We start from the raw sequence: 25,999 nt of genomic DNA on the forward strand, positions 1-25,999 counted from the left end.
AGCCCAGTGAAGGCTAGGGTATAGAGTGTGGTGTTTCTTCCGATTTAGCACCTCACCAATAGAAAAGTGTCAAAAAGCAGATAAACTCCACAGCAGATTCCACAGTGACCTTCAGGCAGTAATTCAAGTAGAAATGAACTGTTTTAACAAGAAGAGACTGACTGCCACTGAGGGTGAGGTCAAAGACAACTTCTCCAATCGGATTATCCAAGTAATTCATTCCAGTACTTTCTGGGTACTGTGGAAGAGGTGTGGCGCAGTGGGCAGGGCGCCTGACTCTGGACCACGGGGGCTCACGGTTCGATCTCCATTGCCGACGGCAGGTTAGTCCAGCACCATGTGACTCTGGGCAATAGCTCGCTTAATCTTCCCGACGGCCCCCAGCGCCTTGACACCCTCGGGTAATTGTTCACGCTTTACAAATACTGGATTTCATTACTAGGCCAGTGCTAGAAATGACACAGGAATAGAGCAAGAGCAGCAGTGCTGTATGGTATAAATTCCTACCAAACACCCAGTTATGTCTTTAAAAAAAAAAATTATGATCTGGCTTGAAAGCTCAGCTCTTTAGGACCAACTTTTGGGCACACAAGTTATGTGTGTCCACAAAAAAAGTACTTAACCTCCACACTGCTGTGATCGTTTTGTTTATTTATCCAGCTGCCTAAGTTTGAACTTTCAGGGGCACACACATGCTATTTGAATGCTATTAAGGAGTCTTAGGTAGCTAGATAATTTATGGTTTTTCCTCTGGCAGCAGCACAGTCATTAACCTACGTACATGAATTTTTAGGTCTGGCTTGGCAATGGATCTCTCACCTGACCTTTTCACCTACTCCAATATTATTTTACAGTTCTTTCTTTCCCCGCAATACATATCTATTCCCATGCTATTTACATGCAATACTTCATATTACTATACAAAATGCCTATAAAGCCAGACCTATTGACATTGCCATTGCTTCTTTAACCTGTTGCTTATTAAGGGAGAACTTGAACTGGGTAGATGAACCTTGTAGATGAACAGTGCAAGAATGATACTCTTGGGACCAAGGAGACAATGGGAAGAAAACCATATTAGTAGAAAGTCAGTGGCGGAACCCAATTGACGTCCACTCCTCAACCTGGAGAGTCACATGCTAGCAGCATGTCAGATGAGGGAAATTGCAGGGTAAACTTGCAGCATATGAAGTAGCCTGTAGGAAAGAGGCAAAGGATTTTAATGGTGATGAATAGCACCCAAGGGGCGAAACACGATAAAAGCAGCAATAAAATGTTAAAACAAAAATGCAGTAATAGAAATAAACAAGCATTGGTAAATGCATTAGGTTTCGCCTATGTGATTAAAATAAGCTGGTTTTTGTTGTAAGTTGTAGCTAGCAGAGTAGTTGTACAATACAAGTTACAGAAAGTCTGTTAAAGTGTTATGGCTTGTTTGTGTACAAAAAGGTAATATTACTAGTGGTATAGTGCAGGTAAGTAATAGCAACATTTTGAAAAATAAAATAAAAGGGAAATAATAGAATTGATCGATTTAATAGCAATATTATGTGTTTAGAGGAGTTATGAGAACTTTTGGTCCCGGTGCCATTGCACCTGCTGCACCATTCAAATCATGACCCTATTGCCTGTAAGGTAACCGCACTTGTGACTTCCTGTTTGGTTGTAAAATATTGCAATATTTGGTGTTTAGAGGGGTTCCTAGAGCTTTGGGCCCAGTCCCACTGCACCTGCAGCACCATTCAAATCATGACCCTGTTGTCTGCAAGTTAACTTCACTTGCGATTGCCTGTTTAGTAGTAAAATATGGCAATTTTAGGTGTTTAGTAGGGTGCCTAGAGCTTTTGGTCCTAGTGCTAGTGCACCTGCTACATCATTCAAATCATGACCCTATTACCTGCTAGATAAATGCGCTTCTGAATGTCTTGTTTAGTAGTAACATTTTGCAATAATCTGGGTTAAGTGGGGTCCCTAGAGCTTTTGGCCCCAGTTCCACTGCACCTGCTGCACCATTTAAATCCAGTCCCTCTTAACTACAAGATAACAGCAATTGTGACTGCCTGTTTAGTAGTCAAATATAGCAATATTATTTGTTTAGAGGAGTTCTTACAACTTTGGGGCCCGATGCTGCTACACCTGCTGCACCATTCAAATGATGACCCTGTTGCCTGCAAGATAACTGCACTTGTGACTGCCTGTTTAGTAGTAAAATATAGCAATAGTTTGTGTTTAGTGGAGTTATGTCTACTTTTGGCCCCGTTGCCACTGCACCTGTTGCACCATTTAAATCAAACCTCTTTCAACTGCAAGGTAGCTGCAATTGTGACTGCCTGTTTAATAGTAAAATGTAGCAATATTAGGTATTTAGATGAGTTATGACATTTTTTTGGCCCAGTGCCACAGCACCTGCTGCACCATTCAAATCATGACCCTAGTGCCTGAAAGATAACTGCACTTGTAGCTGCCTGTTTAGTTGTAACATATAGCAATAATCGGTGTTAGTGGGGTGCCTGGAGCTTTTGGTCCCGGTGCTACTGGTGACTCCCTGTCATTGCACCTGCAGCACCATTGAAATCGTGGCCCCAGAGCCTGCTAGAAAACTGTACTTGTGACTCCCTGTTTAGTAGTAACATTTAGCAATATTCTGTGTTTAGTGGGGTATCTAGAGCTTTTGGCCCCGGTGACTGCACCTGCTGCACCATTCAAATCAAGCCCCTTACAACTGAAAGATAACTACAATTGTGTCTGCCTGCATAGTAGTAAATACAGCAATATTTGGTGTTGTGTGGCGTTATGACAACTTTTGGTCCCGGTGCCGCTGCACAATTCAAATCATGACCCCTATTCCCTGTAAGGTAACTGCACTTGTGACTTCCTGTTTAGTAGTAAAATATTGCAATATTTGGTGTTTAGAGGGGTTCCTAGAGCTGTGGGCCCAGTGCCACTGCACCTGCTACACCATTCAAATCATGACCCTGTTAACCGTTGCGGACAACGGCGGACACGGTGACCGCACTTCCTGCTGTGTTCCCTTCGTAATAATGTCAACACTATGTCAAGATGAGTGTGCACATGCAACTCCAGCACCTGCTGTTGTTGGGTGCCAGCTGCTAGGCAGAGGAAGAACGAACCCAAAAAATTGGAGTGGTGCACTACTTTGGAGCCAAAGTTGTCTTTCAATAAGTCATTTAGTCTCGTGATATTCTCTCAGAAAATCCTTTATTTTTCTTAAGTATCCAACAATAAAAGACACCAGCCAACGCGTTTCGTTCATACACAATGAACATCTTCAGGGCATAGAATGATGTACGATTGTCGCAGGAAAAGGGTCCTGAGTTCCTCCTGGTGTACTAAGTGAGCTAAGCGCGAGCTCTGTCCATAATGTGAAGTCGTGGCAGAGTAGTGTTGGACGTGCACAAATTAATGTGTCTGCGTGGGCCTCCTTGATAAGGGCCAGTATTCAATGAATCTGATCGGCGGAGCCGATCGAAGCTACAAGCTGTTCAGATTCATTGAATACTGCCCTTATCAAGGAGGCCCACGCAGACACATTAATTTGTGCACATCCAACACTACTCTGCCACGACTTCACATTATGGACAGAGCTCGCGCTTAGCTCTCTTAGTCCACCAGGGGGAACTCAGGACCCTTTTCCCGTGACAATCATACATCATTCTATGCCCTGAAGAAGTTCATTGTGTATGAACGAAACGGTGCTGGTGTCTTTTATTGTTGGATACTTAAGAAAAATAAAGGATTTTCAGAGACAGTATCACGAGACTAAATGACTTATTGAAAGACAACTTTGGCTCCAAAGTAGTGCACCACTCCAATTTTTTGGTTTAAATCATGACCCTGTTGTCTGCAAGTTAACCGCACTTGTGACTGCCTGTGTAGTAGTAAAATATAGCAATTTTAGGTGTTTAGTGGGGTGCCTGGAACTTTTGGTCCTGGTGACTGCCCTGCTGCACCATTGAAATCATAAGCCTGTTGTCTGCATGGTAACTGCACTTGTGACGGCCTGTTTAGTTTTAAATTTGAGCACTAATCTGTGTTTATTGGGGTCCCTAGAGCTTTTGGCCCCAGTGCCACTGCACCTGCTGCACCATTCAAATCAAGTCTCTTTTGTTTTAACTGCAAGGGAACTGCAATTTCGACTGCCTGTTTAGTCATCAAATATAGCAATATTATGTGTTTAGAGGAGTTCTAACAACTTTTGGGCTAGGTGCTTCTGCACCTCCTGCCCCATTCAAATCATGACCCTGTTGTCTGCAAGGTAAATGCAGTTGTGGCGCCGGTTGAGTAGTAAAATATAGCATAGCTCTTGTATATTAACTTTTTTTTTTAACGTGCAACATTTATTACAAAATTTAGAATTTGATCATATTGACCAAATAGATTAGTTGAAAAAATTAATCTGATAATGTATACAAAGTGCAAAGAAAGGTACTGCTTTACACAACTAAGTAATAAAAAGTAAGCATTCCATCATACTGTTAGAAGCTGTCTGCCTTTTCAGTGGGAAGATATCATATCGCTTTAGTATAAGTATCATAAATGCTTGCAGCAACGGGAAGTTAGCAAAAATAAAAAAAGTTCCACACAAAAGCAACTGAACACAGTAGTTCGGCATTGGGAACTGATAAGAGCCCCCTTTTAAGGCTATATTAAATACAAGAGATTACACAAGCACAGCGCATGCCAAACCTAAAAATAGGGTAAACTTATGTTGCTGTAACAGAAACATAACTCATACCTGGAGACGAAAGATAAACATGCCGCAAGCAATAATAAAGAGGGTATATCTCTGGAAAATGCAAAGAATATGACCTGGAATTTTACCCCTATCTTATATTCCTTGATGACATCCCGGTGGTTTAGAAATGGTTCTTATTGCTCCTGTGGTGTAGATATATATTTTTTTTAAAGATGCTACACGTATTGTGTCTCCCCTTTCATTGCCAAGAAATTAAATTGACTTTAGCCAAGCCCACCTTCATGTTAACATCTGACAGGCATCAGATGTAGATGAATTCTACGTTACAAAACCTTGCATATCGATAATGTAAAGTAGGGTACTTGTCCAATAATTTGTATCTGCCTTTATTGCATTTTATATTTTTACTTTATAAAATGCGTATATTACAGTATGTATCCTCTTTTCATAACGGAGCAAGTGATCATGGAAATAGCTATTAAATTACATGTTAATTTGCATAGTGGCAACATGGAAGATGAATCCCTGTCCATCACTGGCAGGAAATGTCTTAGGAGCGTATTTTATATGACACTTAAGGCAGAACCATCGGTTATGTTCATATGAACACCTTTCTTTTGTAATCTAGTATCGATCCTCATTATTTATATGCATCTAGCGATACGGATGCTTGTCTTTGGGGCGTAAATTTATGTTTTTCTTTGTTTCCTGGGCAGTGAAACCGATCAGCATTCACTTGTAGTGCGCTGTTACAAGCTATGCTGATTTTTGGAAAACTTTTGACTGCTTGAAAATCTATCTTCCAGTAGCTATGAACCACGTGATTAAAAATGGAACCCAGATGACCTCGGCATTGAAGAATGACACTGACGTGATATGCATTTAAAACGTCATCAATCATGCTTTTGAAAACAGAGTCGTGCTTGAAATTAATTTTCCAAATATTGAATCTGTGTATATAAATATTTTATCTTGTATCATTATATGCCGACAGATTCCAGGGCCCCAATACTGTGGCTTCTGCAGGGCTTATCCGAACTTCCAACTATGTGCTCAAAGAAACACATTCTTTTAGTCAAAACATGTAACATTTTGAAATGTTGTTCTTAAGATGTATTTTACCTTCATCCTCTTCTCATGAATGAAATGGCCTTCCATCAGGGATAGAAGGAATTAATCAAAGAAGCACTCTTCTTGGTAGTGATTCATCCTTACATTTCCACCCCCCTCATACATCTGATGTTGCAAATGGCTGTATCATAAGAGGATGGAAAGATACCACATTGTGTTCTCATGCGTTTACACAATGTGTTTCTCAAGTCTCCACGTTCACTTTCTGTTTTTTAATCTGTTATCAATGGAATTGACTACCCTGTCGAACATCAAGGACACCAGTGGTTCCTTGAATTCGCTAAATTCTATAGGTATTTTATCAAAGATATTTCTTCCATAATATTGCCTATGACCAGCATGACCAAGAAGGAGGCGCCTTTTTAATGAAGGCTTGAGCAAGAGCAGGTTTTTTCAACCTTGACAAATGCATTTGCTTCAACACCTATATTCAGGCATCCAGACTGTAGGAGACCATTCGCTGTTGAGGTGGACGCACCTTCATTTGTGATGAGGATATTATATCTGAGGGAGATTGCGCCACGGAGGTTCTCCAAGGAGTGTTTTTTTCAGGATATTACGTACAACAGAATGCAATGTATGATCAACGTTAGCAACTTATTTGCCATCAGGCAGGTGTTTGGCCACCAAAGACATTATACTGAAGGAGCACATCAAGCGTTAGTTGGTTGGACAGGTAACAATATGCATAGTTCGTAAAGACTGTGAAATGCATCAGTGTTCCATATACTCATTGGTCATTTCTTTCTCATGATTCAACTGGCATTTCCTATCATCCTGGAAATCACCATAGGGAAGCAGATTATTATTATTATTATTATTAATAGGGTTTTGTAGAGCGCGTAGTAACCCGTAAGTATCCCAGCGCTAAGAACAAGACAGTCGAGAGGGGGGAAGTCTGAGGGAGAGAGCGGAAGAGAGAAACGGGGATCAGGGGAATAGGTGTGTTTTCAGAAGTTTTCTGAACCGGAGATAGTCGGGTTCCATCCTAAGATTACGGGGGAGGGCGTTCCACAAACGGGCTGCGTTCACAGAAAAACGCCGTCCGCCAGTGCGTGCCTTCTTTACTCTGGGAATCGCAATAAGGTGTTCATGGTCAGAGCGAAGGGATCTTGTAGCTTTGTAGGGCCTAATGAATTTTTTGAGAATGGGGGGGCCTTTGTCCTGCAGGAGTTTATGGGACAGACAGAGAGCCTTAAATTTGACTCGCTCTCTCACTGGGAGCCAGTGAAGGTGATTCAGAGCTGGTTTGGCCGAGGATCTAGCCGGAGTGTTAGTAAGAAGCCGGGCTGCGGCGTTCTGTATCCTTTGCAGTTTGTTGAAGGTTGCTTCGGGGGCACCCAGATAGATGGCGTTGCTATAGTCCAGCCTTGAGAGAATAAGGCCTTGGATGAGCAATTTCTGGGAGACAAAAGGGAGCAGGGGCAGAATTTTCCTGATAGATTTAAGGAGCCCGAAGCAAGTCCCAGCGATTATTTTTGGCTTGGGTCTTGAAGGACAGATCTTTTTCTAGCCAGATTCCCAGACTCTTGATCTCGGTCTTGGGGACCGGGGGTTCACCCAGACAAGAGGGCCAGATGTTAAGTGGAAGGGAGAGCCCCTTTTGACCCAGGAGTAGGATATCTGTCTTGGATCCGTTGAGTTTCAGTGACGAACTATTCATCCATCCCTGAATTTCGGAAAGGCAGCTATGGAGGTTAGATGGTTCGTGGTTGGGATGCGATAGAGATACCACTAACTGAGTGTCATCGGCGTAGCTGATGATTTTCACTCCGAACGGGATAACCACCTCCTCCAATGGGGACATGTAGACATTAAATAATGTCGGGCTTAATGAGGAGCCTTGGGGCACTCCACTTTGGAGGGGAGTAACTGGGGAGCGGGCGTCGTTCTCCCAGACCTGGAAGGAACGATGATCTAGAAATGATGCAAACCAGGTCAAGGCAGTGCCCTCCACCCCGATGTCTCTGAGTCGCTGTAAGAGGACTCGGTGGTTAACAGTGTCGAAGGCCGCACTGAGGTCCAGGAGGATCACTGCCACTGATCCTCCTGCGTCCAGAATGCCTCTGGTCTCCTCCACTGCCGCAAGCAGGGCGATGTCCGTGCCCTGACCTGGGCGGAATCCGGTTTGTGAGCTTCTGAGCAGGCTGTTAGACTCCAGAAACTGCGAGAGCTTTTTATTGACTAATTTTTCAGTAATTTTACTGATTCCGGGGAGGAGGGAGATTGGCCTGTAATTGGCCAGGTCCAGGGGGTCAAGTGAAGGTTTTTTTAAAAGTGCCTTGACGACGGCCGCTTTCCAGCTGGGGGGGACTTTTCCCTGGAGCAGTGATGAGTTGATGAGGTCTGTTAGAGGAGGGGCGATCGTGGGAGCCACATTTTTAAAATACGTAGGGGCACCGGGTCGCTAGGGGAGCCGCTTTTGATTGTAGCTAGCGTAGTTAAAACCTCTTCGATAGTTACCGGGCCGAGAGAGTTTAGGTGAGTGGTGATTGGGTCTGATTTAGTGCGGCCCTCATCATTGAGACTGGGGTCGACTGGAGGTAGGGAGGCGAGCATTTTATGAATTTTCTCTTCAAAGAATTTAGCCAATTTGTGGCATTTCTCTTCAGAGGTATTGGAGTCTGGAAGTTTCTCTGGCCGCGGATCTGGGACTTTGAGTAATTCTTTTAGGATGATGAAGGTTTCCCTGGCGGAGCAGGAGGAGTTTTTTATTCTTTCATCAAAGAATATGCTTTTGGTATTACGTACGGCGAGTTTATAATTTTTTAAGGAGGTGCGGAATGCAACTTTTTTGACTGTGGTTTTATCCTTCCTCCATGAGCGCTCTGTTCTTTTACACTCCTTAAGTAAGAAGTTAAGCTCAGGAGTGTACCAGGGAGCCGGGTTCACTCTTTTGACTCGTTTCAAGGTGGTAGTTTTAGGGAGGAGGTCCTCCAATGAGTGGGTGAGCCAGGAGTTGACCTGGATGTCCGCAGTGACTGGGTCGGAGGCCGGGGGGGGGAAGAGTGATCCCGAGTGTGTCGGCCCAATCTTCCGGCGAGAGTTTGTGCCCGGGTTTTAGACGGTTGGGTGGATGGGACAGGAAAATGCCAGTAAATGGGGATCAAGAAGTGGTCTGTCCATGGCAGGGGGAGAGGAGTGTGGGTTTTGAGGTCGGAGATATTGGTGAAGATGGGGTCCAGAAGATGTCCTTTGTCATGGGTGGGCTCTGAGTTCACTAGACGGATGCCAAAGGACCTGAGGTCAAGGAGAAGATCGGATGCAGTTAAGTCCTTGGGGTCTAGTAGATGGAGGTTCAAGTCTCCCAGGATTAAAAAATTGGGAGTAGAGGTTGCCATCTGGGTGACTGTATCAACAAGGGCGCTTGAGAATTTGGTTGGGGCTCCCGGCGGGCGGTATATCAGAAGACCAGAGATGGAAGTTGCGGGAGATATCTGTAGAGCAAAGTGGCAACTTTCACATTCGTCGATATTACCGTCGTTGGTTCTGCAGGAGAGATGCTCTCTGTAAATTATTGCCAGGCCACCTCCTCTGCCGAGGGGTCTGTTCTGAGAGTGGATTTGATAGCCAGATGGAAGAGCGTTGACAATGTCAGAATCAGAGCAGGGGGTGAGCCAAGTTTCCGTGAGGAACAGAATGTCGATGGCATGATCCTGGACAAGAAGGTTGATCTCGTGGGAATGTTTGGGAAGGGACCTACAGTTAAGAAGACCGAGCTGTAGGCCGTGGCATTCTACGGTGGTAAGGGCCGGATTGCAGAGGTCACAATTAGTAAAGGGTTTTTCTCCTAAATAGGTGTAGTTACACTTAATGTTTTTCGAGGGGTTAAGTGCAAGGAGCCTGTCTCTGGTGTAGAAACCTCGGCCTGAGAGAGAATTGGGCATGGTGACCGGGCCTAGGGCCGGCTGGGCGCGGACGGGCGCAGACGGGCTTGCCTTAGGCGCTGGCGGCGCGCCCGCTGCGCTCGTCCGCTGCACGGCCGAGAGATACACATTATTATAGAGCGTAGGAGGGTGGCGTCTGTGGGCGTGGCCTCCCAAAGGGGCGTGGCCTCCGTCCTCGCCGAGGTGGCGGCGGGAAAAGTTTGTAGGTGGAGAGGGCTGCGGTAGCTCTGACTCAGCTGCGCAGGATTAGCGTGGTACCGGAGGGGTAAGTGCACACACAAGATAAGTGACAATGTTGCAGCGAAGATTTTTAAAACGATTAAAAACGCTCTCGGCTTTCCGCCTCAAGAGCACAATCTGTCTGATGCCTTGTCATATCATAAACAAAAAGGCAAACCACCCATGGGGCCCCTTTGTTTGAGCCATTTACTCAGTAGAGCAAGTGGATTTGATTTTTCTGACACAAGCCAAGGAACAACACAATCTGCTGAATGCATAGGAGTGATGTTTACAAAACCCAAAGGTCAGAACATATTGGCAATGTGCTGTTCCAACGACACAGACTTGTTAAGGTCAGATCAAAATCATAGTAAAATATAATGTCGTGGTGATATGATTCTTCAGCAGTTGGAAACCCTGGAATCAGAAAAACGAATTAGTAAATATCTAGATGTTTTTGGTGGCCACAAATCGACGACCCTACTTGGTAACAGGTCAAGAACCATGGGACCTATGTATAAGCTAAGATTCAGCAGCCCACACCAGTTTTTAATAACCTTTCCTCACACCACAACAACCATGGGCCAGTAACTGCACACTCTTTGTGGATTTACTTCATTTCCAAGAGTTCAATCTTGTTGGTAGTGAATGCGTATTTTAGCCAGACTGCTCTTTTCATCCCAATCAATAACTTCCCACCTGCTCAAAAACTATACATAGTATTAATGAAAGAAATGGTTTGTTTGCATGGCATCACAAACATTTTAGTAATTGACAGTCTATGGTTGAGTTTGAAATGAACTCCATCATCTTGACCCTGTTAACTATAACTCTGCAGTCCTTAGACATATGGTCAAGCTGAGAGAATAAGTCAAGTCATTGAACAATAACTTTGCCTCTTATTTATTGATGGGCTATCAGGAGATTCCATCCAGTGGCATAACTTACCTACAATAACACTTTGCTCAGTTCTTGAGGTTTCTCAATGTTTTATGCTTATAGCTTCAGCCTGTAAGGTTTCCCATCCAGTAACCCCCCCCCCCCACAATCCCTTGCATAAAACCTTTGATTTGTCACCTCGCTATAGTTCAGATAGCCGCAGTGAGCCATCTCTCTAAGACTAAAGCTGATTACAAAAGATTAACGGACGATCAATGAGTCCTGGCTCCAATTTATTATATTTAGAATTAGTATGCTTTTCTACAAATCTCCTGTTAATCCCAGGGTCACATTCAAAATGTGTTCCTCTCTTTGCAGGGCCTTTTCTGATTGCAGGTTTAGTCAATGGCAGCGAGCACAACATGCAGTTCTCAGTAGCGAGCACATAAGGTGGTGCATGTGCCCCATATGAAACCAGTAGTGGCATCACAGTCTTAACTTCCTCCATCAGTTCTAGACAGTGGGTATCTGTAGTATTTGGTTGAAATGATTTTGGATACTTATCTCCATAGGGGTCGACTGCATGACTTGATGGCTTATAAAGTATATGATGTAGCAAAATTCACTATCTTTGTGAAGGCTTCCCATTTGCTTCAGGTCTTTCAGTGTTGCATCCAGTGGAAGCTCTCCAGTCTCACTGCTTGGATAAGGGGTTTAAAGAGGGGGTACTGCCAGGGACATTAAGGGGACCACACACTAACCATCTGGTAAGATGCTTTCAGGCACTCCTAGCAGACCTCAGGCCATGGGCTACACACTGTGTTCCGGCCACCATTAAATTCCCTTTCCAGGACCCGGCATTTGGCAAAAGTTCGATTGTTATGACTCCTCCACATCTACCGAGTTCGAACCATATCTTACATCCCTTAATTTGTTCTTTCTCCCTTATTCTGACACCCTTGTGCCTCCAGATACTCTTGAACTTGACCTTCGTTTAGATACCTTTTGTGCCTGTAATTGTGTGGCTTCCATTTCCAGCTTGTTGTTCAATCAATCAATAGAATTGTAGAGCGCTAAGTGTTTTCCGTGAGGGTATCCAGGTGCTGGCAGGGTTCTTAAATTTGGGTCCTAGGTTCAAAGGTAAACTTGGAAACATAGGTAAGCGCTACTCTTGGAGCATTAATACTCTACTTTTGAATTGTCTCCTGTTTCTGCATGTCTCATTTTTATATATTATCAGTAAACAAGACAGTTGCAATCTTTTGGTAGGGTCCTCTTCTGTGTTGTGTTTTTTCTCTTTGGTCACCTCCCATTTTTCCTAAATCTGTACTAGCACTGTGTTAATCCAGTTTAGGGCACTTTTTAAGGGACAATATGAATCGGCATATTATGCTGTGGCCATCCTCACCTTGGCCAGTTGTTGTTCTGAGTTACCTCTGTGGGATTTTTAACATCGGTGATAAAAGAAACTCAACCATTTCATCTCACAGTCCACCCTCCCAGGTATGGGTACCAAAGACTTGGTGCTAGCATGAATCTTGCCCATTATTGCTGAGCACTCTCAGGTTATCTCTGTCCTACTTCATCCCCTATGGTTTTGTACAAAAGCTACTCTGGAGTCCTGCTTTATTAAACACCAGTTCTTTTGTTACTCCATTCATTCCTTTGAGTTTCTGTGCTTCCTTATGCAGGTGATGATTGGTTCAGTATCATCAGGTTTCAAGGTAAAACAGTCGCCACTGGTCTGAAATTTAGACTGACTAGATCTTGGTTTCCAGTTTCATGTCCAACTTTTTTGACTCTTCAGATTGGCAAAGAGATGATCACATGTTTCCTCATTTTTAAAGAAATACTTTCTTTTCTTTGTTTCTAGTGCCAAATAACTGCCATACAGCCTGTTTTCGCTTCTGTTCTGGATAACTGTAATTCATTCTACCTTGCTGCTCCTACGTCATGTGGTTCATTTACACACTGTGCAAAATTATTTTGTCTATCTTATCCTTCTTTAAATTCTGTGCTCAGCATACAAACCACACCAAAGACTTGGACTGGCTCTCTTTAAGCCAAAAGAATAATTGTGATGGTCATCCGCATTGATCTTTATGCCATCAGTAGCCGCATCCTTTTCTCATGGAGGCCAAAGTTCCATCTTATTGACCTCTTTAGCCTCCACCAATAATATCTTGTCAGCTCCAAAAACAACTAAAAACCTGGCTGTTCAATCTGGAACTTAGAGTCTCTCTAGCTGGTTGTCCCTCCCTGTCTATGTATGGTTACTGACAGGAAACCCTCCTTAAATATATAAATACAAGAAAAAGTAATACTTCATATCACTAATCGTTGTGAGATGTATCTTATTCATGAAAACATTTTCATAGTGTGGTTCTGTTCCCCACTCTAAACTGGACAAACATCTAGTATTGGAAATTAATTTGCAATGGCGCTTTCTTCTCCACTTGTCAACAATGAAATCTTCTCCATAAAGTAATCTTTCTAAATCGTAGATACTAATTATATGTATGCCTTTTCTCATTAGTCATAACAGCTCTGGTTTACTTGTAAAATGTTATTTAACCAATACTATGTCTATAAGTTGTAAAGCACAATCTAGCTGTAAAGCAACAAAGCGCCGTACAAGTGAGAGGGTTACAAGTGTGGTTAAATTGGACTGTTTGAAGTTGAGTGTTCCTTTTAGTGGCATTTGTATGAGGAATCTACCAGAAACCTTGCGAGGGGAACCGGTTCTGCTATCCTTCAGAAAGCTTCTGAAGACTCACCTGTTCAAAAAAAAGACATTGCCTTTAGTTTAATTGTCAGCTTCGCTGCTTGTGGACTTTCCCATGCGGGCAATCTGTTCTTTTCTTTTAAAGCGCTTAGAGACCAGTGGTGATTTGCGCTATATAAAATAAAAGTAACATAACAAAGTAACAGGGAAGAACTTGAAATGGGTACATGTGCACTAGGGGCCCGATTCACAGAACTAACTTAAGACAAAATCCTAAACTTACTACCATTTTGGTATTCACAGAAGGCACTTACTCATTTTGGTATTCACAGAAGGCACTTACTCATTTCGGTATTCACAGAAGTTAGGAGTCCTAACTTTAGGACTCCTAAATGCCTTCTGTGAATACTGAAAGTCTTAAAATTAGGATTTTTCTCAGTTTAGTAGTAGTATAGTTAGGACTCCTAACTTTAGGACTCCTAAATGCCTTCTGTGAATACCAAAAGTCTTAAAATTAGGATTTTTCTCAATTTAGTAGTCCTAAGTTTAGGACTCCTAACTTTAGGACTCCTAAATGTCTTCTGTGAATACCGAAAGTCTTAAAATTAGGATTTTTCTCAGTTTAGTAGTAGTATAGTTAGGACTCCTAACTTTAGGACTCCTAAACTGAGAAAAATCCTAATTTTAAGGCTGTCGGTATTCACAGAAGGCATTTAGGAGTCCTAAAGTTAGGAGTCCTAAACTTAGGACTACTAAATTGCGAAAAATCCTAATTTTAAGACTTTCGGTATTCACAGAAGGCATTTAGGAGTCCTAAAGTTAGGAGTCCTAACTATACTACTACTAAACTGAGAAAAATCCTAATTTTAAGACTTTCGGTATTCACAGAAGGCATTTAGGAGTCCTAAAGTTAGGACTCCTAACTTCTGTGAATACCGAAATGAGTAAGTGCCTTCTGTGAATACCAAAATGAGTAAGTGCCTTCTGTGAATACCAAAATGGTAGTAAGTTTAGGATTTTGTCTTAAGTTAGTTCTGTGAATCGGGCCCAATGTATTCTCTGAAGAAGATGATCTTCAGTTATTTTGTGATGCTGAGGAGTGAAGACAGTTGTTGAATCTATATTGGGGATTGAGTGCTTTATTTGAGCCGGTGGTTTCCGGTGCTTGGCACCGGCACTTACTTGTCAGCACCAAGCTTGTGACACCCTGCCACAAAGTGGCACTGTCTAGTTAATTTAGAGATGACCATAACAACAGGTAAATATTGCTGCTATATTCACTATTAATAACTATTACCTGCCGCCAAAGCCATTCTTATAGCTTTGGGGGTCTGAAATAGTACAAATTGTCACACTTGTAGGAGTGTGAGGTTTAGTAGCTGTGTTGTTACTATCATTGGCAGCATGGCAGGGGCAATGCATAGTGCAAGCTGCAGTGGCCTCCCAACGAGAGCCCTGGCACTTATGTGTTCTTTTACAAATTAAGCACTGGACTTGGGATAGAGTTCCGGATCATGGATGCCTAGCAGAAGAAGGTTATTTGCCTTTTTCCGTCTTAGATTTGTTTGTTTTTTCCGATCTGAGTCCCTGGCTTAATATTTTGTGTTCCCCACTTGTAAACTTAATCTTGTCTTCTAGGTAATGGTTGCATGGTGGAAGTGACGGTCCTGAATATGAGTATTTAATTTAGCACAGCAAGAGCTACCTAGTGGACCTTTCTGTATGCATGGGTAATCAACAATAAAAAGGTTCATTATTATTTGAGAAAATATTGTTTAAAAAAAATAGTGGACGTGTAATTAAATTCAATTTCAATTCAAAAGAGCTTTAGTCGCTATGTACAACAACCATAAAAAGCAAAAATAAGATTTAAAACACATGTAAAAATCATTCCAATACATAAAATAGTCCAATTAATTATCAACCATGATGCCTTTCCTAGCAGCAATTGTTTTTGGGACTTAAAACACATGTATTAAGTCAGTCCAATACATAAGAAAGTCCAGTTAATTATCAAACAGGATGCCTTTCCTAGTAGCAATTGTTTTTTGGATAAATGAAGCAACATAAAAACATATTAACATATCCCAGGATCTTCCAGAGTAAACAATAGGTTCATAGAAGCATGGGTTGAATTTTGTAAAAAAAAAAAAGAGGTTTCAGATAAAAGCGTCTTAAAAATGAGTAAAACTTACAAAAGAGCATTAAGTATATGGTGCTTGAGGGGAGGAGCCAAGATGGCGACCGGGACGGCAGCGTAGGCTCCCGGCTCCGTGAACCTCCACATCCCGCACAGATATCCTGCATGTGATCCTCAGCCTGCGCTACATGCCCGTGTTGGTGATTGAGAGCGGCAACCGATCGTGTGATCCTGACGTTTCTGGCGGCGGTACCGCCTGAGAAATGTTCATTTGAAGTTTGCGGCCTGTGCAGCCCTGGAGCCGGGACCTCGGGTGGACAACATGGCCGGGCGGCAGTTCAACAACAGCGGCCATTGGTGACCGGGTGGAGTCGGAATACCGAAGCGGAGCGAATATTGGCCTAAATCTCGCTGTGGTCGCTCCTACCATCGAGCGTGGCGTAGTGGGTGCATACCCGGGGTGACGATTCCAGGGTCTTTCGGCGATTGCCTGGGCCCTCGCCAGTGGACTGATCGGACGCGGCCTGTGGCTCGCCCCGATTTGCGCGGGCTGCTCCCGGTTTTCGCGGGCACTGGCCCAGGAGGAGAACGACTTTTACCTGTGACCACACACTGGATGCATATTTTGCCTGCCTCCGGAACCCTGTTTGCAGTGCCATGGAACTTGATGCGCTTGTGCCTGAGTCCCGGTTCCCATCTGGGGTGGCCCTGCCCTGCGGCCATCTTGATGGGATGGACTCTATCATCCTGTACATTGGGTCACAGCAAGATTGGGAGTGTGTGGCGCAGAGGAGCGTAGCGGAGCGAGCGCAGGGGGCTGTGCTGGGGTACGGTGACCTTCTCGACGCTCTCGGAGCCCTTCATTCCACCCTGGTTCACGGCGCCCGGGTATTGGGGAGGAAGCTGGATGGTATGGCGTCAGCGTCGGAACAGTTGCGGTCTGCCTGTCCCCAGGTACACAAGGATCTGCTTCTCCCTACACAGGAGGAAAGTAACGTGACCGCCTCTGTGAATAAGGGACAGCTGGAAATTTCGGACACTGTGGCAGCGGGTGGTCGGCTGGCTGTGGGGTCGGCCTGTTCCGGAGATTTTGGACTTGAGCAGAAGGTGGTCGCTTTGTCCCATGCGCGGCCTCCGGCGACCCGGGCGATCTTCCCGCAGCGGTCGCTTGCTCTGGCTGATTCCTCCTTCCTAGACCTTGTGTGCGGCGCAGGCCCTGGGGCAGTACTGGGAAAGGTGATCTTCCATGACGATGACTGTGTTGGTGTTCAGAGACATCCTCCCTACATGTGTGTGTCCCTTCCTGGTCTTCTTTGGACGCTCCTCTTCCTTGTAACTTTGGACATGATAATGGGTCGCTGGGTATGCATTGGTGGATTCGCAAAGCGTGGCCAAGGATAAGGCTGATCCTTCAGAGGTTGTCATTTAATAGGCGGGCGGGCTTGGGGGTTGTGTGCTCTCACGGCATAACTAATAGTGTAGTCTGTGAATAATGCTCCCCATTTCTCTTAGACATGGTCGAATTTTGGTTGTTTACTGTTTGTTTTGGGGAGGAATATATTGTGCGGGAGGGAGAAGCCAGGGGCATGATTGAAGGCCCTCCTCCAGTTTATTACTACTCTCTCCCCTTCTCTGTTCGGGGGGGTTTCCTCTCTTTCCCCTTTTTCTCTGTTTCTTCTATATTTCGGGTCTGGTTCTGGGGCGACAGGCACACTGCGGGGGGGGGGGGGGCCGTAGTCATCTGCAGAGGTGCAGGGTGGGGGGTTGGGGGAGGGGCTTCTTTAGTCCTTTACTTTGTTCCTATGGCCTCCTTTTTCTTCTCTTATTCTTCTTTGTCTTTCTTTTCTGGGGTCAGTACGGTAGGTTTCCTTCGTTGCCAATCATTGTTTTTATTTGTGCATCAATTTCTGTGATGTCTTCTGGGTCCTAGGGCAGGGGACTGCAGGCGCAAACGGCTCGTGACATTCCTCCACATCCTGAACCTCCTGTTTCAGCGCCAGTGACTTGATAGATTGCTGTTCATTGTTGACGTTCACTACTCTGCCTGCCATTTTTCGCTGCTGAGAACTTGATTGGCACCTGATCCTTCTATCCCTTATTGTAAAATGAAAACCTTTTATATCCTGGTTTCCCCTTTGGGCTGTTCACTGGACTAGAGTATACTAGCATGGAGAATCTGCTTCCCGAGGTGCTGCGTGTGATTAAGATTTGCTTGCTGTTACTTTAACTGCTTAGCGGCCGGCCCCGAGGGTTGTAGGCCCATACTTGTCTTTGGTTGCAATGTCAATAAAGGTTTTTCAAAAAAAAAAAAAAAAAGTATATGGTGCTTTGTTTCGACAGCCCATCGCAAGGGCATGGGATAGAAGGACTCATTTTCATAGTGGGAAAGGCAACTAGGTGATGTGCTATACCTAGTTTCAAACGGGTCAGAAAAAAGCGGTGTGAGGGCCTCTTAGTCACTACTGACAGGTAATCTTGAAATGTGTAATTATTCCATGTACACGTAATGTAAACCTGTAGTCACAGAAACTAGTAGTTTCAAGTAAAACATTTTTTAATCCAGCTCGTATTATGTAGAAAAATCAGTGCTCGTGCTTGTGAGGATCACATAGCAAATAAAAAAAAGAATTCAAAGAGTCGAATATACAAAACATGGATTTTACCACAGCAGAACATAGTTTGCTGTAAAACTGTCAGTTGGTGTAATTCCTGGTAGATTGTAGTAAACAAGTTTCCCTTGTCTCAATGCTTCAGCGTTGACGCAATTCACACCCTTCTGTTAATTAAAGAGCCATCACAAGGGCTTGTAGATTTAGAGCACACACGTTAGTTCGGCCAAAGAAATATGGAAATCTATTCGGCCTACTCCTGACATTACTACCACATCGGTGCTTAATTTGAGCTAGTGGTTGCAGGTGGGGCCAGGCGATACCCATTTTTATGGACCAGTACTTATTTTTACTCATCAGACATTGGCATAGCCAATAGGTCTCTCCTTTAGTACCTTATAAGTGTTTAGTTATCCAGCACAATATCCTTGGTGCAACAACATCAAGTGTTGCATGGCTAAACACTTATAAGGTCCCAAAGGCGAGACCAATTGGCTAAGCCAATGCTTGTTTTGAGTGAGTGGCTCGTGCAGGTATGCCACTGTGAGGTAGAGATGCAGCGAGTGCTTTTACAGGAACCCCTGTGACATTGCGCCTCTTCAAAATGTATCTTGGGTCTGGTGTATTACTTCTAGCCCCTATTCCCGTCTTCTCGCACCCAATGCATCCTTAAATGTCCCATGTACAGCTGGGGTTGACATTCCTATTACTCCTGCCCTCCAGTGACAATTTACCTGTCATGGGTGGTGGAGGTGGGTGGATGTGGATGTGGTGGTGGACGTGGTGGTGGTGGTGGATGTGGTGGTGGTGGCCGTGGTTGTGGATGTAGTGGTGGATGTGGACTTGGTGGTGGTGGTGGTGGACGTGGTGGTGGTGAACGTGGTGGTGGATGCCACGTGGCGGTGGACGTGGTGATGGTGGACGTGGTGGTGGTGGATGTGGTGGACGTGGTGGTGGACATGGTGGTGGTGGACGTGGTGGTGGATATGGTGGTGGAGGTGGTGGTGGACGTGGTGGTGGTGGTGGACGTAGTGGTGGTGGTGGACATGGTGGTGGACGTGGTGGTGGAGGTGGACGTGGTGGTGGATGTGGTGGTGGTGGACATGGTGGTGGTGGATGTGGTGTTGGTGGTGGACATGGTGGTGGATATGGTGGTGGTGGACGTGGTGGTGGTGGACGTAGTGGTGGACATGGTGGTGGATGTGGTGGTGGTGGTGGACGTGGTGGTGGTGGTGGACGTGGTGGATGTGGTGGTGGACATGGTGGTGGTGGACGTGGTGGTGGATATGGTGGTGGTGGATGTGGTGGTGGTGGGCGTGGTGGTGGTGAACGTGGTGGTGGAGGTGAATGTGGTGGTGGACGTGGACGTGGTGGTGGTGGATGTGGTGGTGGTGTACATGGTGGTGGATGTGGTGGTGGATGTGGTGTTGGTGGTGGATGTGGTGGTGGACGTGGTGGTGGTGGTGGATATGGTGGTGGATGTGGTGGTGGTGGACGTGGTGGTGGTGGTGGATGTGGTGGACGTGGTGGTGGACGTAGTGGTGGACATGGTGGTGGATGTGGTGGTGGTGGACGTGGTGGTGGACGTGGTGGTGGTGGACGTGGTGGACGTGGTGGTGGACATGGTGGTGGTGGATGTGGTGGTGGATGTGGTGGTGGTGGTGGACGTGGTGGTGGTGGTGGATGTGGTGGTGGTGGGCGTGGTGGTGGTGGGCGTGGTGGTGGACATGGTGGTGGTGGACGTGGTGGTGGAGGTGGACGTGGTGGAGGACGTGGTGGTGGACATGGACGTGGTCATGGACGTGGTGGTGGTGGATGTGGTGGTGGATGTAGTGGTGGTGGGCATGGTGGTGGTGGACATGGTGGTGGACGTGGTGGTGGACGTGGTGGTGGAGGTGGACGTGGTGGTGGACGTGGTGGTGGTGGATGTGGTGGTGGTGGACATGGTGGTGGTGGTGGATGTGGTGTTGGTGGTGGACGTGGTGGTGGATATAGTGGTGGTGGATGTGGTGGTGGGCTTGGTGGTGGACGTGGTGGTGGATGTGGTGGTGGTGGTGGACGTGGTGGTGGTGGATGTGGTGGTGGTGGGCGTGCTGGTGGTGGGCGTGGTGGTGGACATGGTGGTGGTGGACGTGGTGGTGGAGGTGGACGTGGTGGTGGACATGGACATGGTCATGGACGTGGTGGTGGTGGATGTGGTGGTGGTGGACGATGTGGTGGTGGATGTGGGTGTGGTGGTGGACGTGGTGGTGGTGGTGGATATGGTGGTGGATGTGGTGGTGGTGGACATGGTGGTGGTGGTGGATGTGGTGGACGTGGTGGTGGTGGTGGACATAGTGGTGGACATGGTAGTGGATGTGGATGTGGTGGTGGTTGTGGACGTGGTAGTGGACGGGGTGGTGGACATGGTGGTGGTGGTGGACGTAGTGGTGAACGTGGTGGTGGACGTGGTGGACGTGGTGGTAGACGTGGTGGTGGACATGGTGGTGGACGTGGACGTTGTGGTAGTGGTGGATGTGGTGGTGGTGGTGAACATGGTGGTGGTGGCCGTGGTGGTGGTGGATATGGTGGTGGTGGACATGGTGGTGGACATGGTGGTGCTGGGCATGGTGGTGGTGGACATGGTGGTGGTGGACGTGGTGGTGGTGGACGTGTTGGTGGAGGGGGATGTGGTGGTGTATATGGTGGTGGTGGACGTGGTGGTGGTGGTGGATGTGGTGGTGGTGGTGGTGGTGGATGTGGTGGTGGATGTGGTGGTGGGTATGGCGGATGTGGTGGTGGGCGTGGTGGTGGGTATGGTGGATGTGGTGGTGGTGGCCTTGGTGGTGGATGTGGTGGTGGTGGTGGTGGAGGATGTGGTGGTGGTGGACATTGTGGTGGTGGTGGACGTTGTGGTGGAGAAGGATGTGGTGGTGGTGGAGGACGTGGTGGTGGTGGATGTGGTGGTGGATGTAGTGGTGGATGTGGTGGTGGTGGACATGGTGGTGGTGGTGGATGTGGACGTGGTGGTGGGTGTGTTGGTGGTGGCCTTGGTGGTGGACGTGGTGGATGTGGTGGTGGTGGATTTAGTGGTGGTGGACGTGGTGGTGGTGGACATGGTGGTGGTGATGGTGGATGTGGTGGTGGTGGACATGGTGGACGTTGTGGTGGTGGACATGGATGTGCTGGTGGTGGACGCGCTGGTGGTGGTGGACGTGGTGGTGGACGTGGTTGTGGAGGACGTGGTGGTGGTGGACATGGTGGATGTGGTGGTGGTGGACATGGTGGTGGTGGTGGATGTGGTGGTGATGGTGGACATGCTGGTGGTGGTGGACGTGGTGGTGGTGGGTGTGGTGGTGGTGGACGTGGTGGTGGTGGTGGCCTTGGTGGTGGACGTGGTGGTGGTAGATGTGGTGGTGATGGATGTGGTGATGGATGTGGTGATGGATGTGGTGGTGGTGGTGGACGTGGTGGTGCTCGTGGTGGTGGATGTGGTGGTGGTGGTGGACATGCTGGTGTTGGTGGACATGCTGGTGGTGGTGGACGTGCTGGTGGTGATGGATGTGATGGTGGACATGGTGGTGGGCGTGTTGGTGGACAGTGTGGTGGTGGACATGTTGGTGGACGGTGGTGGTGGATGTGGTGGTGATGGTGGACGTGGTGGTGGTGGATGTGATGGTGGTGGACGTGATGGTGGTGGACGTGGTGGTGGTGGACATGGTGGTGGTGGATGTGTTGGTTTACGTGGTGGTGGTGGACGTGGTGGAGGACGTGGTGGTGGTGGTGGTAGAGGATGTGGTGGTGGAGGACCTGGTGGTGGTGGACGTGGTGGTGGTGGACATGGTGGTGGTGGACATGGTGGTGGATGTGGTGGTGGTGGATGTGGTGGTGGTGGACGTGGTGGTGGTTGACATTGTGGTGGTGGACGTGGTGGTGGTGGATGTGGTGGTGGTGGAGGACATGGTGGTGGACGTGGTGGTGGTGGACGTTGTGGATGTGGTGGTGGTGGTGGACGCGCTGGTGGTGGTGGACGTGGTGGTGGAGGACGTGGTGGTGGTGGACATGGTGGTGGACATGGTGGTGGTGGACATGGTGGATGTGGTTGTTGGTGGATGTGGTTGTTGGTGGATATGGTGGTGGTGGACATGGTGGTGGTGGTGGATGTGGTGGGGATGGTGGACATGCTGGTGGTGGTGGACGTGGTGGTGGGTGTGGTGGTGGTGGACGTGGTGGTGGCCTTGGTGGTGGACGTGGTGGTGGTGGTGATGGATGTGGTGGTGGTGGTGGACGTGGTGGTGGACATGGTGGTGGTGGTGGATGTGGTGGTGGTGGTGGTGGTGGACATGCTGGTGGTGGTGGATATGTTGGTGGTGGTGGACGTGCTGGTGGTGGTGGACGTGCTGGTGGTGGATGTGGTGGTGGTGGTGGATGTGATGGTGGACATGGTGGTGGGCGTGTTGGTGGACAGTGTGGTGGTGGACATGTTGGTGGATGTTGGTGGTGGATGTGGTGGTGATGGTGGACGTGGTGGTGGTGGATGTGATGGTGGTGGACGTGATGGTGGACATGGTGGTGGATGTGTTGGTTTACGTGGTGGTGGTGGTGGAGGACGTGGTGGTGGAGGACGTGGTGGTGGAGGACGTGGTGGTGGAGGACGTGGTGGTGGTGGATGTGGTGGTGGTGGACATGGTGGACGTGGTGGTGGATGTGGGGGTGGTGGATGTGGTGGTGGTGGACATGGTGGTGGTGGACATTGTGGTGGAGGATGTGCTGGTGGATATGGTGGTGGTGGATGTGGTGGTGGTGGATGTGGTGGTGGATGTGGTGGTGGTGGAGATGGTGGACATGGTGGTGGACGTGGTGGTGGTGGACGTTGTGGATGTGGTGGTGGTGGTGGTGGGCGTGGTGGTGGGCGTGGTGGTGGACAGTGTGGTGCTGATGGTGGATGTGGTGGTGGTGGACATGGTGGACGTTGTGGTGGTGAATGTGGTGGTGGACATGGATGTGCTGGTGGTGGTGGACGCGCTGGTGGTGGTGGACGTGGTTGTGGAGGACGTGGTGGTGGTGGACATGGTGGTGGACATGGCGGTGGTGGACATGGTGGATGTGGTTGTTGGTGGATGTGGTTGTTGGTGGATGTGGTGGTGGTGGACATGGTGGTGGTGGTGGATGTGGTGGGGATGGGGGACATGCTGGTGGTGGTGGACGTGGTGGTGGGTGTGGTGGTGGTGGACGTGGTGGTGGCCTTGGTGGTGGACGTGGTGGTGGTGATGGATGTGGTGATGGATGTGGTGGTGGTGGTGGACGTGGTGGTGGACGTGGTGGTGGTGGTGGATGTGGTGGTGGTGGTGGTGGACATGCTGGTGGTGGTGGACGTGCTGGTTGTGGTGGACGTGCTGGTGGTGGACGTGGTGGTGGTGGATGTGATGGTGGACATGGTGGTGGGCGTGTTGGTGGACAGTGTGGTGGTGGACATGGTGGACGTTGGTGGTGGTGGATGTGGTGGTGATGGTGGACGTGGTGGTGGTGGATGTGATGGTGGTGGACGCGATGGTGGACATGGTGGTGGTGGATGTGTTGGTTTACGTGGTGGTGGTGGTGGAGGACGTGATGGTGGAGGACGTGGTGGTGGTGGACGTGGTGGTGGTGGACATGGTGGTGCTGGACGTGGTGGTGGATGTGGGGGTGGTGGATGTGGTGGTGGTGGACGTGGTGGTGGTGGACATTGTGGTGGTGGATGTGCTGGTGGATATGGTGGTGGTGGTGGTGGTGGAGATGGTGGACATGGTGGTGGACGTGGTGGTGGTGGACGTTGTGGATGTGGTGGTGGTGGTGGACATGGTGGTGGTGGTGGGCGTGGTGGTGGGCGTGGTGGTTGTGGTGGTGGGCGTGGGCATGGTGGTGGGCGTGGTCGTGGACAGTGTGGTGGTGGATGTGGTGGTGGACATGGTGGGGGACATGGTGGTTGGGGACGTGGTGGTGGGGGACGTGGTGGTGGTGGACGTGGTGGTGGTGGTGGACGTGGTGGGCATGGCGGTGGACGTGGTGGACGTGGTGGTGGTGGTGGGCGTGGTGGTGGATGTGGTGGTGGTGGATGTGGTGGTGGACATGGTGGACGTGGTGGTGGGCGTGGTGGTGGACATGGTGGTGGTGGGCGTGGTGGTGGTGGACGCGGTGGTGGTGGATGTGGTGGTGGTGGATGTGGTGGGGGATGTGGTGGTGGGGGACGTGGTGTTGGTGGATGTGGTGGGCGTGGCGGTGGTGGACATGGTGGTGGTGGGCGTGGTGGTGGTGGGCGTGGTGGTGGACGTGGTAGTGGTGGTGGACGTGGTAGTGGTGGTGGACGTTGTAGTGGTGGTGGACATGGTGGTGGTGGACGTGGTGACAAATAGTGAGAAAAGGTAAAACACAGAGTGAATGATAAAAAAGGAAAGAGCACGAGGGAAGAAGTGATGAGAAAACTGTCACAGTAAAAACAAAACACAAAGTAAATGATAGCCATGCACGAGTGAATAACTAACTAATTGGTGGTTGTGGATGTGATGGTGGACGTGGTGGTGGGCGTGTTGGTGGACAGTGTGGTGGTGGACATGTTGGTGGACGTGGTGGTGGTGGACGTGGTGGTGATGGTGGACATGGTGGTGGTGGACGTGATGGTGGTGGATGTGATGGTGGTGGATGTGGTGGATGTGTTGGTTTACGTGGTGGTGGTGGACGTGGTGGATGATGTGGTGGAGGATGTGGTGGTGGAGGACGTGGTGGTGGTGGTGGACGTGCTGGTGGTGGACATGGTGGTGGTGGACGTGGTGGTGGACGTGGTGGTGGACATGGTGGTGGATATAGTGGTGGTGGATGTGGTGGTGGTGGACATGGTGGTGGTGGACATGCTGGTGGATGTGGTGGTGGTGGATGTGGTGGTGGAGGTGGTGGACGTGGTTGTAGTGGACGTGGTGGTGGTGGACGTGGTGGTGGTGGACATGGTGGTGGATGTGGTGGTGGACATGGTGGTGGACACGGTGGTGGACATGGTGGTGGTTGACATGGTGGACGTGGTGGTGGTGGATGTGGTGGTGGTTGTGGTGGTGGGCGTGGTGGTGGGAATGGTGGTGGACAGTGTGGTAGGGGCTGTGGTGGTGGTGGACGTGGTGGTTGGGGACATGGTGGTGGTGGACGTAGTGGGAGACAGCAGGTATCAAAAAGAACGGACAATAGTGAGATAAGGTGACAGAAAGTGGCTGTTGGTGGATTATGAGGCATTAGGTGGGAGTAAGACTATGCAGCAACCTTGGTATTTGGCACCACAACACTCAATAACTAGGGCCATGGGTTTCTGAGCAAAACCATAGTGCCCAGCGCTTAATCTCTTGCAAATTAAGCATGGTACCACACCATGCCTTCACAGTGGAGGTTTGAGCAGCATATTTTCAGCATTACATGACAGTCTAGAGCCACCTGTTATTTTGAGTTTGTTTGCTAGTTAGTGAGGGGTGGAGGGGTGGATGGCTTTATTTGTGCAGTCTTGTATATGTTCCTAGCTTCAAATCGTTCAAATGTGTTGTTCTGGCACACCAGGATGCTGGAACAGTGCTCTTTATTAATCGTAACACCTTCAAATCTACTTCTTACAACCCCCCCGCTTCTTCTGTTCTGGCTCCGTAAATTCTCGTGGTAACGTCACAAGGCAGACACAACTATTACACACAGAGAGGGGGA

General features: G+C 48.1%; 1 protein-coding gene across 2 annotated transcripts in view; it reads left to right on the forward strand.

Moving 5' to 3' along the window:
- The window catches only part of BEND4 (BEN domain containing 4), a 434,119-nt gene that overhangs the window by 96,468 nt on the left and 311,652 nt on the right, over nucleotides 1-25,999 (forward strand). The window lies entirely within an intron of this gene.

Source organism: Triturus cristatus, chromosome 2_2 (genome assembly GCF_964204655.1).
Source record: "Triturus cristatus chromosome 2_2, aTriCri1.1, whole genome shotgun sequence".
NCBI classification, from domain to species: Eukaryota; Metazoa; Chordata; class Amphibia; order Caudata; family Salamandridae; genus Triturus; species Triturus cristatus.